This window comes from Papio anubis, chromosome 18 (genome assembly GCF_008728515.1).
Source record: "Papio anubis isolate 15944 chromosome 18, Panubis1.0, whole genome shotgun sequence".
In the NCBI taxonomy this organism is placed as follows: domain Eukaryota; kingdom Metazoa; phylum Chordata; class Mammalia; order Primates; family Cercopithecidae; genus Papio; species Papio anubis.
The window spans coordinates 10,429,549-10,440,156 of record NC_044993.1 but is presented as its reverse complement, the minus strand read 5'-3'; positions in this window follow the sequence as shown (position 1 = coordinate 10,440,156).

Here is a 10,608-nt window from a genome sequence, read left to right as displayed (position 1 = left end):
TGGGAAGCACCAACATAGAGGGAGGCAGGGGTCAAAGTACAACAAGTTAAATACAAACAACTGACGTTGGTTTCACGACCCATCAGCTGGAATCTGGGAGGGATGCAACAAAGACCAGGTGGTGGGATCCATTGCTGTCATCTTCAAACCACAGCCCCCAAAGCCCTGCTCCTGTCTTTGTTCCTTTTTTTTGGATCTTTCTTCCATTGATTTATCTAAATTTCTTCAGGTGTTTGGAAGCTATTTAGTTAGACTCTGCACCAGCTCAAAAGGCTAAGAAAGCCACTAAAATTGACAGGTTGATGCTTTTCATGCTGTTGGATATATCTGCAAGGTAAAGGAATCATTGCTGTGGATGGAATTAAGATTTACCTTCCTTTCTAACACTACCTAAGCATCCTTCTGGGCTCTGCCTAATCTAACACCTTCCTCCAGCCCTGGCCTTCCAAATTGTCCTGTTATCCAGCCATCCCTCCTCAGCTCTTTGCTTGCCTATCTTCTCCCCAATTTTTCAGATTCCAAAGCCATTCCCTTAATAACCTAGCCATGTTCCCTCCTATCCTATTCCCTATAGCCCTGGAACATCCTATTACTTCTTCCTGGGTATCCATAACCTCTCCATTTTCTAAGATCTTTTTTTGACATCTGCAGCCTACAGCTATCTCTAACTTCTCTGCTTCTTTTGTGCTTACCACCAGACTAGCAATAGTAGATATACATTTGATACTCCTCTGTTCAAATTGTTCATCTGGGAAGCTCATGCAATGGTGAGCTGCTAAATGTTTAGCAACTGGCTCTCTGTGTGGGTCAGGATAAGGCTCTGATTTTACAGTGTTTATATTCCCTTCTGCAAATATTCCCACTATGGCCAATTTTCTGCTACCAGTGTAAAGTCTCTAGATGTGGAATTGAGAAGATACAATACAACTGGTTCTTCTGAGCCCGTGCCTATGGGCATACTACTGACAGTCAATCCAGCAAACATTTACTGGGAATATGTTCTGTGCGAGTTTCTGTGCTAAATGCTGAGCATGAGGAGGAAAAGAGCAGCCAGCTGGTATTGGCACTTAATAGATGCCGCCTGGGTTCATTCATTTAACCTGTATAAGAATTCCATCAGGTTTGTTCTAGCATTCTCATTTGAAAGGTGAGGAAACCCAACATCGAAAGTGACTTTCCCAAAGTCACAAAGCTAGAAAGGTCTGGCACTGATGTCTGTGTAGTTTGCTCCACCCTGAGGAATCCCCACATTTTCAGTTAAAAAAAAAAAAAAAAAAAAAAAAAGTGGTCCTTTGCTACATCCAAGACTGTCTGAGCTGACATTTCCTTAGAGAGAAGTATTTCTCATAGATATTCAAATTGGGCTGCATAGAACCTAGAGTCCCAGGGAGATGAGCGGGAGGTAGGAAGGTCTAAGAACTTGGAGAATCAGCTCCACCCTCAGTGGCTTCCAATTTCTCTTTTACATAGTGATCCCAGATAAACTTTCATTTTCCAAAACGGCTCCTCTGCAGAAACAAAACAAAATAAAACGAGTTTGAAAACGTCTGACTCATGCCAAATCCCTAAATTTATGGAGGTGGTAACTGAAGTCCAGGGAGCTTCTAGCGGTCAATTCCACCACTCCATAATTCTTTCTAGCCTGGTGCAGTGTTAGCATACTATAAGAAAAAAATATCTCAGCGAATTTTTTTTTTTTTAATAAATGCACCAAAGCCCAATCACTTCCCCATAAAACAGGAAACTGTTAAGGCAAAATTTTAAGCATGGCCAAGAACTGCATCCTGTAGGCCAAACGTAGTGGGTTCTAATCTCCCTATCCTCTGCTGTCCTGGGTTCAGGCAGGATAGATCTATAGGTCTACAAGGTTTCCAGCCGTGGCGTCACCAGCTTCTCTCAACCCAGTCAAATCTAAATTCACGAAAGAGTTCCAACTGGACCCATGCTGGAAATGCTTTTCAACCACATTGAACAACACATGTTTTACATAATTTCTTTGCAGGAAGTTTTGCCCCTGCTTCTAGGACTTCCCCCAAATGCAACAAGGTCAAAGAATTAGAACTACAAAATCTCCCCCTTTCTTTGCCAGCCCCTGCCCGACTCACTCTTCATTTTCCTTCTTCTAAGAAAAGACTATGACTGCATTGCTGTATTTTAAGATATAACTCACAAATTAAAAACTGAAAGAAGAAACACATTTTTCTGTCAATGGCTTAAGGGGATTCCACCTCTAAGCTGCTGCTAAAGCTTTCTTAGTCTTTTTTACATTTGTAGCATTTTGGAGCAATTTGCTGGAGTCAAAGAAAGCAGTGAAATTTCCACAACCAACTTCAAAGCCCCCAAATCCTGTATCAGTGGAGGGGAGTCTGGTAGCAACACCAGAGGGGCCGTTTTTCAAAGAGGTGTGTGGAGGGACGTGCGAGGCATTTTTGCCCTGCACCTGCGATTGATGTTAATGGCGGGCACGTGACCAAATCCCCATGTAGTTCTTTGAAAAATGCCCCTCCCTTTCTTCCCCCAACACTTTTGGCTGTGACAATGCAGATGATACAGAAAAAGCCTAGAACAGAGGAACCGCTGCCACAGCTCAATGAACAATACCGGCCTTAATTCAATTAACGCACATAAGTCTCTTTTATCTGGTGGAGAGCTCAGAGCAAATTTAGGTTGATCAGGAGGAGGGGCTACCTGGATGGCTTCACATCTGAAAATGTTTCACATTTGAAAAATGAATTCTAGGCAGAAGTGGCTTCAGAGGAGGGAAACATGCCAAATGCCAAGGCACTGGCCACTTTAGTTCATTCCTCTCTTAAGTTTCAGCCTCCTGTTTTCATGCCTTATTTGGCCTGACCTTCCAATTTCTTCTTGATCTGCGCCCTGTCTACCCATCTTGGCCTGTGTCTGAGGCAATCCTTCCTCCCCAACTCACACACATTAACACACTGTTTATTCCAGCTATATCCCAAGCTGTATTGAATTAAAATCCCCAAACACGAAATGTGTATAAAAAGGTGTTATGTCTGTGAATATTCTGTGCTATAAGATGGTATAAATATTAGCTGCCTAAGAGGTTATCCAATTTAAATGCTCACAATGGTGTATGGAGACTGCCAATCATTCTACATTCTAGCCAAAAGAAAATACCATTATTATGTGGTTGTGAGGAAGGTTGAACATTGTTTCATAACGTTATTGGCCATTCATATGTACTTTTTTTTCCAAAAACTGTCCATTCTTCTCTGGATATTTTCCTATTAGGTCATTTATCTTCTTATGGATTTCCAAGAGCTATTTATATTAAGGAAATTAGGTTTTTGACTATCTTGTGGGTTGCAACTTTCCCCACTTAGTCTTTTCATGTTGTTTGTTGTGTTTTTGTTTTGTCGTGCTTTTGCTCTGCATAAGTTTTAAACGCTTACGTAATCAAACTTACCAAGCCTTTGCTTTATAGCATTTGGGTTTTACATCAGGCTAAGGAAAATCTTCCTTATCCCGGATTAAAAATTTAGGTTACTTTTGATACTTTTGAAGCTTTTGCTTTTACACATGGCATTTACAAAATGGTTACACCCCTCCTGTTCACCTCATAAACCCAAGTTTGAAAAATTCCCCTCCCTTTCCTCCCCCATATCTTCTGGAAAGCATTTATCAAACAGGACCAGCATTTATGTTTTTAACTGTCTTAATCAATAATAAATCTTGAAAGCAAGAATGTGTCTTATTTATTTCTGTATCCTCAGCACCATGTTCATTTTCTATTGTGTAGGTAATACACAACAGATACTTGTTCAATTAAATCTTAAAATAATTAAAGTATAATAACTTTGACAACAAACCAGTCAGAGAAAAAAAGACCGACTTTCCAATAGATCTCCAAAGAAGAACATTAAGAAACAGCACTAGTGCAGACTACATTTAACAGGCTGTCCAGCAAAGGAAACTTAGTCTGCAAAAGTGACAAAGAAATGTCAGGCTAGGGGTCTTTTGAAAACCTAGAAAAAAGTTAAGAGAATACTTCTAATTTTGACAGATTGCAAAGACGTCATCTTGGTCATTTCACACACTTTTACCAGGCTCTTATCTCCCATTTGTTTGCTTGTTTGTGTACCTAATTGCTTATTCAGGTATACCCTGCTACATTCTGGAAAGGATCCGAGACAGCTACCATGTGCCACTCACCAATACAGAGCTGTGTTGGACACAAAAATAAATGAGGCATGAACTTCACGCTCACACAGTTTAGCGTCCAAGAGGAGATGAGAAATTTAAAACGTAATTGTCTTACAAGGCAGAGTGAAGAGTGCCTTTGGAGCAGGCCCACTTTTGTGTGGTTTAATACTATGCTTTAGTGGAGAATCAATGAGTCTGACAGCGTGCGATCAAGCATCTTGGTTAATTCCAGCCAGCACCATTTTCCCTCAGTCCTGTTTCTACTTTACCCCAATCACACAGTAAATAAGTGTCTGATGATGATGACAAATAATATAAATATCTGATTGGTATCTGCAGAAGTCTGTGCAAATAATTTGGGAATACCTCCATCCTTGTGACTCGATAACTAAATACATTATTCTCTTTTCTCTGCAGACTGTTTTTAAAAGCACCATCAACACCGTTAAAATGAGCCATTCTAACAGCTCAAAATCCTCTATGTATCTCTCTTAGTTCAGGTGCTGGCTCTGGGACGAACTGATCACTTCACTGATTTTATGAGACCCATGGAAGACCTCTGACCATAGCTCAATTGACCCATTTTCCAAAAGAGAAGAGCAAGACTCAGCAGGGCAATCGGGGGAATGTGACCCACTCAGGTCACATGGCAGCTTTAGTGGCCAAGTCTGGCTTCAAACTGAGGCTTCTGGACACCAGCTTCAACTCACTTTCCCTGGATACCTTACCTGACTGCCTTGGTCTTGCTTATAAAGAATAGCGTTGATGTTAATGAAGAACTAGGAAGGGCAGATGAAGCAGGGGAAATGCAAAGCAATTGTTCATCCCTTTCCATTTTAAACTGGACCTCAGAAATGCTGAGTTGTAAAACTCAGAGTAAAATGTGGGAAATTCACCAGCAGCTTCTTCCCTTTCTGGGTTTCAGTAGATAACTGTGTCCCTGAGGGTTCTTCTACTAGTTCTCAATCCTAATTGTACATCAGAATCACTGGGAATTTTTTTTTTTTTAATACTGATGTCTGAGCCCCACCGGCCCCTAAAGGTTCTTGATTCAATTGGTCTGAGGCACAGCATCAATGTTTTTAAAGCTCCACAATCCAGTCTTCAGATTCAGAGACCCGTGTATGCCCCAATCCTACTCACTCCTCTCTTCTAAAGGGGTGCACATGAATCTCAGTACAAGTTTCCCTCTCCCCTACTGGGAACTGGTCATTGGCCAAGCCTTACCCAATCGCATTACCCCATTATCAGACAATCTGATGAGGCAGGCAGCTGACCATGAAGGCCCACCCTTAGCTACTGCTGATTGGACAAGAGATATACGCCTAAGAGGAGCCAATCAGCTATCTCTTCTGACAATTTCCATAACCCCATTTTCAGAAAATCTAATGAAGCAGGCAAGGGGCCATGAGGACCCACTCTTAGCTACTGCTGACTGGACAAGAGATGAACACCTGACCAAGAGGAGCCAATCAGCTATCTTTTCTGAGAATCGGCACTTAGAGTCTCCAGCCAACCTCTGCTAAGGGCTGAAAATGAACGGGCATGTTGAGGGTGGGACCCAGGGGTGATGGTGGGAATAATTTGTGCTGCACAGCAGAGAAGGCCTGCCTGCTTTCTGTAGGTAAAACAAAGCAGATGTGCAAAAAGAGAAAAGCGAGGAAGGTGGAACAAAGAGAATGTACCTTCATCCCAATTTTTCCCACAAGCCAGCTTCTATTTTATACCCTTAATAGATACCTTTATACTTATGATAAAGGAACAGAAACCTGAAAGCACAGTTTTTATATCCAAAGAATCCCTGGCCAAGACCCTAGGAAATTAACACATTCTTATACTACCTCTGCTTTTCTTGGAAGGCTCATTCCATCACAAATGTCTGGGTCAAATTAGACAGTGATCCTGGGTTTTCTACAAGAGCAGAGAGTCCTCAACTGGGGTCCTGAAATCCCACAGGGAGCCCATGAAGACAGTAATGGCGCTCACGAGCCACTGCCATTATTAATGGGAATAATGACCTTTACCCAATTGTAAACACCTATAGGGTTACCCTCATAAGGTTTTCTTATCTTCTGAGTATACATCAATGGAATTATATCACTGCTCTTGCTTTTCTGATTAATAAAACGAATACACAGAATGACAAATGAATTTTTCAGGTAATGGGTTTCATGGGGGGAAATTAATAAAAGTCTATAGGTACTGAAAAAAAAAAAAAAAAAAAGGACCAATACTTTAGCCAACCATTTTTCAAAAGTGCCCCCATACAGTGTGCAATCCATAAGATGGTTGATTAAAAAACTGGTTCCATGTTCGTGGAAGTTTGAAAGATACCATATACCACCTGAGTTGGTCCTTCCCCAAGGAGGGTCATCATGCATATTAGTATACAAAGCCTCTGAGGTGGATGATAACAAGATTAAATGTTTAACTTTCTCTAACCCTTAATTTTCCTAAATGATTTGACCACAAAACTCCCAAAGCACAACTTTATTTTTCAGGAGGAGTGCTTTTTTTTTTTTTTCTCCAGAGGAGGGAAGCTATAAACTTTAGTTGTATGTTTTTCTTAGTTTTCCAATCTTGAAAAACTTATTTTCAAGTTTAGGGGGAAACGTCCAATATCATAATGGCAAAGTGATTCTAAAACAAACCAAGCCTTGCAAGGTGTCAAGGTCAAATTTTTATTCCATATAATATTGTCCAAGGCCAAGCATGGCAGAGTGTTTACCCTGTGCCAGGTGCTTTACATACATTATCATATTTAATCCAGGTGCTTTACATACATTATCATATTTAGTCTTCTACACATGCCTTTGAGGGGCAATTCCTGTCTTACAGATGCAGAAACTGTGTCTCCTTTTTAGTGTTACTACAGATTTTGCTGATAACTTTTTATTAAATAGGACTTTTATTAGAGTGATTTAATGCTGATTTACCTTCACTATCCAGCAATTTCCTGAGTGCCAACAGTGTACCTGATACTTTACACATTACAGGGTATTAAGGAAATGGGCCACCTATTGTTTTTTAAATGATCATAAAGGACACTCTCTTTTTCAGTAGAAAAAGCCACTCATTACCTACCAATATCAAACTACAGAATCATTTGTTTTCAGAGCTGGAGGTGTCCTGGGTCAAGACCACTAACAGCCACAGCTCCAGCCTTGATACTAATCACATTATATTCATTTTCTTCTGGGCCTCAGTCAATCCCACTCAGAAAAAGATGACAAAGAAGGAGAGGGTACCTGGGCTCATACTACATGTGCTAAGCTTAAAAACGGGCTGCTTCACTGAGGAGGAATGAGGGAATTCACTGGTTGAGATAGTGTCTATCTAGAAATATCTGCATGACTATAGTGAAGGGTCAAATGATACCTTAATTGCTTTGTGCCTGAGTGTCCTAATCTGTATGAAGGAGATTAAAATATCTGCCTCTGTATTTATTGTAAGGGTCAAAGATGGCATAGATCTGGTGTCTAGGAGATACTTGGTGCATGGTAGCTGTTGTCATCATAGCCCATGGAGCCTTTGGGTGACCTCCAAAGGGCAGGGCTTCAGAGAACGTCACTGTCTTCTGCTCCACGGAAGTTGTCTCTAACTCCTGACATGCTGGAATGGCCCTCAAGTGATCAGAAGAAATGCTGAATATTAACTCTTCTGTACATAGTAAAAAATATGATTTTCATCATAGTCTCCACTGTTGTAGAGTTAGAGAAAAATAAAAGTCTATCTATAGTAAAAATTTGTGATTAAATATTATGGTGCAAAGCCCCAAAAATGAAATATTCTGAATCTTGACTGTGGATCTCCATATATATTTTAAAACTTTCATCGACCCCCTTTTCTACATTTTCCTCTTCATTTTGGTGATCTCTGCAGAAACTGAGCTCTGGGTAACCTCTGACTCAGTCTCTTCAGTACCCTTGACATTGGTTACATATGCTGGCATTCTGGTTTCAAATTTATGTGCTTGGTACCTTTGTAAAAGTATTTCCCAATTTCTGAAAATAACACATTGCTAATGAGCCCATAATAAATAGCAAATAACAAGCATAATAGCTGCTTTAAAAATATATATTTCAATTAATGAGATAATCTGGCATTAATTTAAAATGATCACTTTTTTAAACCAGCATTTATAAATTTAACTGCTTTGTTAAACTTTTCATTGTATACCTATAATATGCTATGTGCATTGTATGTATAATCTATAGAATACATTGATTTTTATTTTATTTTATTGACATGTTTTGGGGTGTTTTTTTTTTTTTAGATTTCTACCAGGGACCCACTTGGCCCCAGAGAGCCATACCATGCTGTCTTCAGTATTAATGAATCCAAGGACTAAATGCCCAGGACTTAGGTAGATGCTGATAGTTATACTGATACTCATGATCAATTTCTTCTCCACTTTCACACAATGTATCATTTTTCAAATGTAAAGATTTTATTATGTAGTGCTTTGTTTCTAGATAGAATTCTATAGCCCTATTCATTTCTCATATTAACAGCTTAATATTTAAATTTGAAAAAAACAGACATGGAAATATATAATGAGAAAACTACAAGACTCCCCCAATAAATAACATGTCTCCCATTTGACAAATATTAGAGAAGCTTTGACACACAAAGCCTTTTAAAAAGCTATCTGTCCAAGGTCAAACCCAATGGTCCCAAGAAATAGATAATTTTCACTTGCTATTAATCACGAATTATTTTTTCCTTTTAAAAAAATTAATTAAACACACTACATGAAATAAATATTTCAGGCGACCAGCAGCAAAATGGGAAAATACCATGTGTTTGGAGTTTTAGTGCCCTCTGAGTACAGAAATTTATTTGCAGCAAGCAGAAAATAGACAGCAAGCATAAAAATACAGCAGAGTCCCCCTAGTAAAATTATTTATCAAGCTAACAAGGGAGGGACCCTTCTAGTAACAACAAGCCAGCCAGGAAAAGACATGCCTTTATATTTTACCTTTGGGTTAGCAAACCAGTAAAAATGCCAACTGACAAGCACTTCACATAAACATTTCTTTCTAAATGAGCTTCCTTGTTAGGGGGAAAGAAAAAAAAAAAAGTCTTCCGAGCTAAGGAGCACTATAGCTTACAGACAGAGAATTCTAGCACACATACTCTGACTCTGTCATGCAAAAATAATACTCCTTCATGAAAAAATAAGGGAATGTGAATTATGAATGGAGTTTAAACAACAAATTAGAAGTTCATTAAAGATATTGTGCTTACATCCCATCAATGTATCCTTATACTTGGGTGTTAGAAAAAGTCACAGTTTCAGAAGATGCTTTTTCAAGACCAGCTTTAACAATCTGTGAAACAAAACACATATATATTTATATACACAGATATAGATGTACTGACATTGCCTCTACCGTACAAGCCTCATTGCTATATTTTTTCAAATATTTATTTTATGAGCCAAACCCCAAAGTCGGTTTTTACAGTTTAGTTTACCGATTCCAAACTTTGATTATAAATTACAAGTCACTTTACTGCGGCTTGCAATACCAAAAGAAAAAGTAAAAAGGGAAAGAAAAGAAAAGAAAAAATAAGAGGAACCCTTGAGTCACAGTGACCTGATACCAATTAAATTTTAAAGAGATAGTAAAAAGAGGCATTCTCAGAATAACGGCCTCACTACCTCCTCAATAGCTCTGCAAATAACTCCTGACAAATTCACAATGAAATCACACACAAGGATCTCATCTTTCCTAAAGTGAAAATGTCATTGGTTAACCGTGGCAAACATGGGAAGGTGCCTTTTTATTATTATTATTATTACTGTGGAAGGAAATGATGCTGAAGAGGATGGGAAAATCTGAATGGCACTGTGACATGTTGAGTAAAGACGGAAATAAACGTCTTGCAGGAACCACACACCAGCCCAGCCTCCTCACCAATACTTAAGAAAATAAAACTTCTCAGCAACAGCAATGGCATGTTTATTATTACTAATATCACCCCTCTCAAACAAAACAGGAAGAAAACAAATAAAAAGAAATCCTTCCTTATTATTTCCCCCCTCTCTTGAACAGAGTGACATTTTGCCACGCCTCTGTAAAACCTCCTACTCTCAGGCAGAAACCAAGTGTATTTTTCTTCCAGGGCCAGGACCAAAACACTCCAACGCTAACCCTATCAGCCTGATTTGAGAGCTGGGTCTATTATGTGGCCACAGATCTGCGGGGATGGTTTGCAGCACAGGTCATGTGCTATTTCATGACCACAGCCTTTGTTGCCCTTAGACTAGGGTCTTGTCAGGATGCTACCAAGTGATCGAAGATCAGAGCAAACAGATGGAACATAACGAGGTTCCCCAAACTGCGCATGCTGAATAGAGTGCCTAGGACACACCAATGAACAACTTTATCACTGACAAATAAGATGAGGACAGGCTGAAAGCAGAAGTTCTGA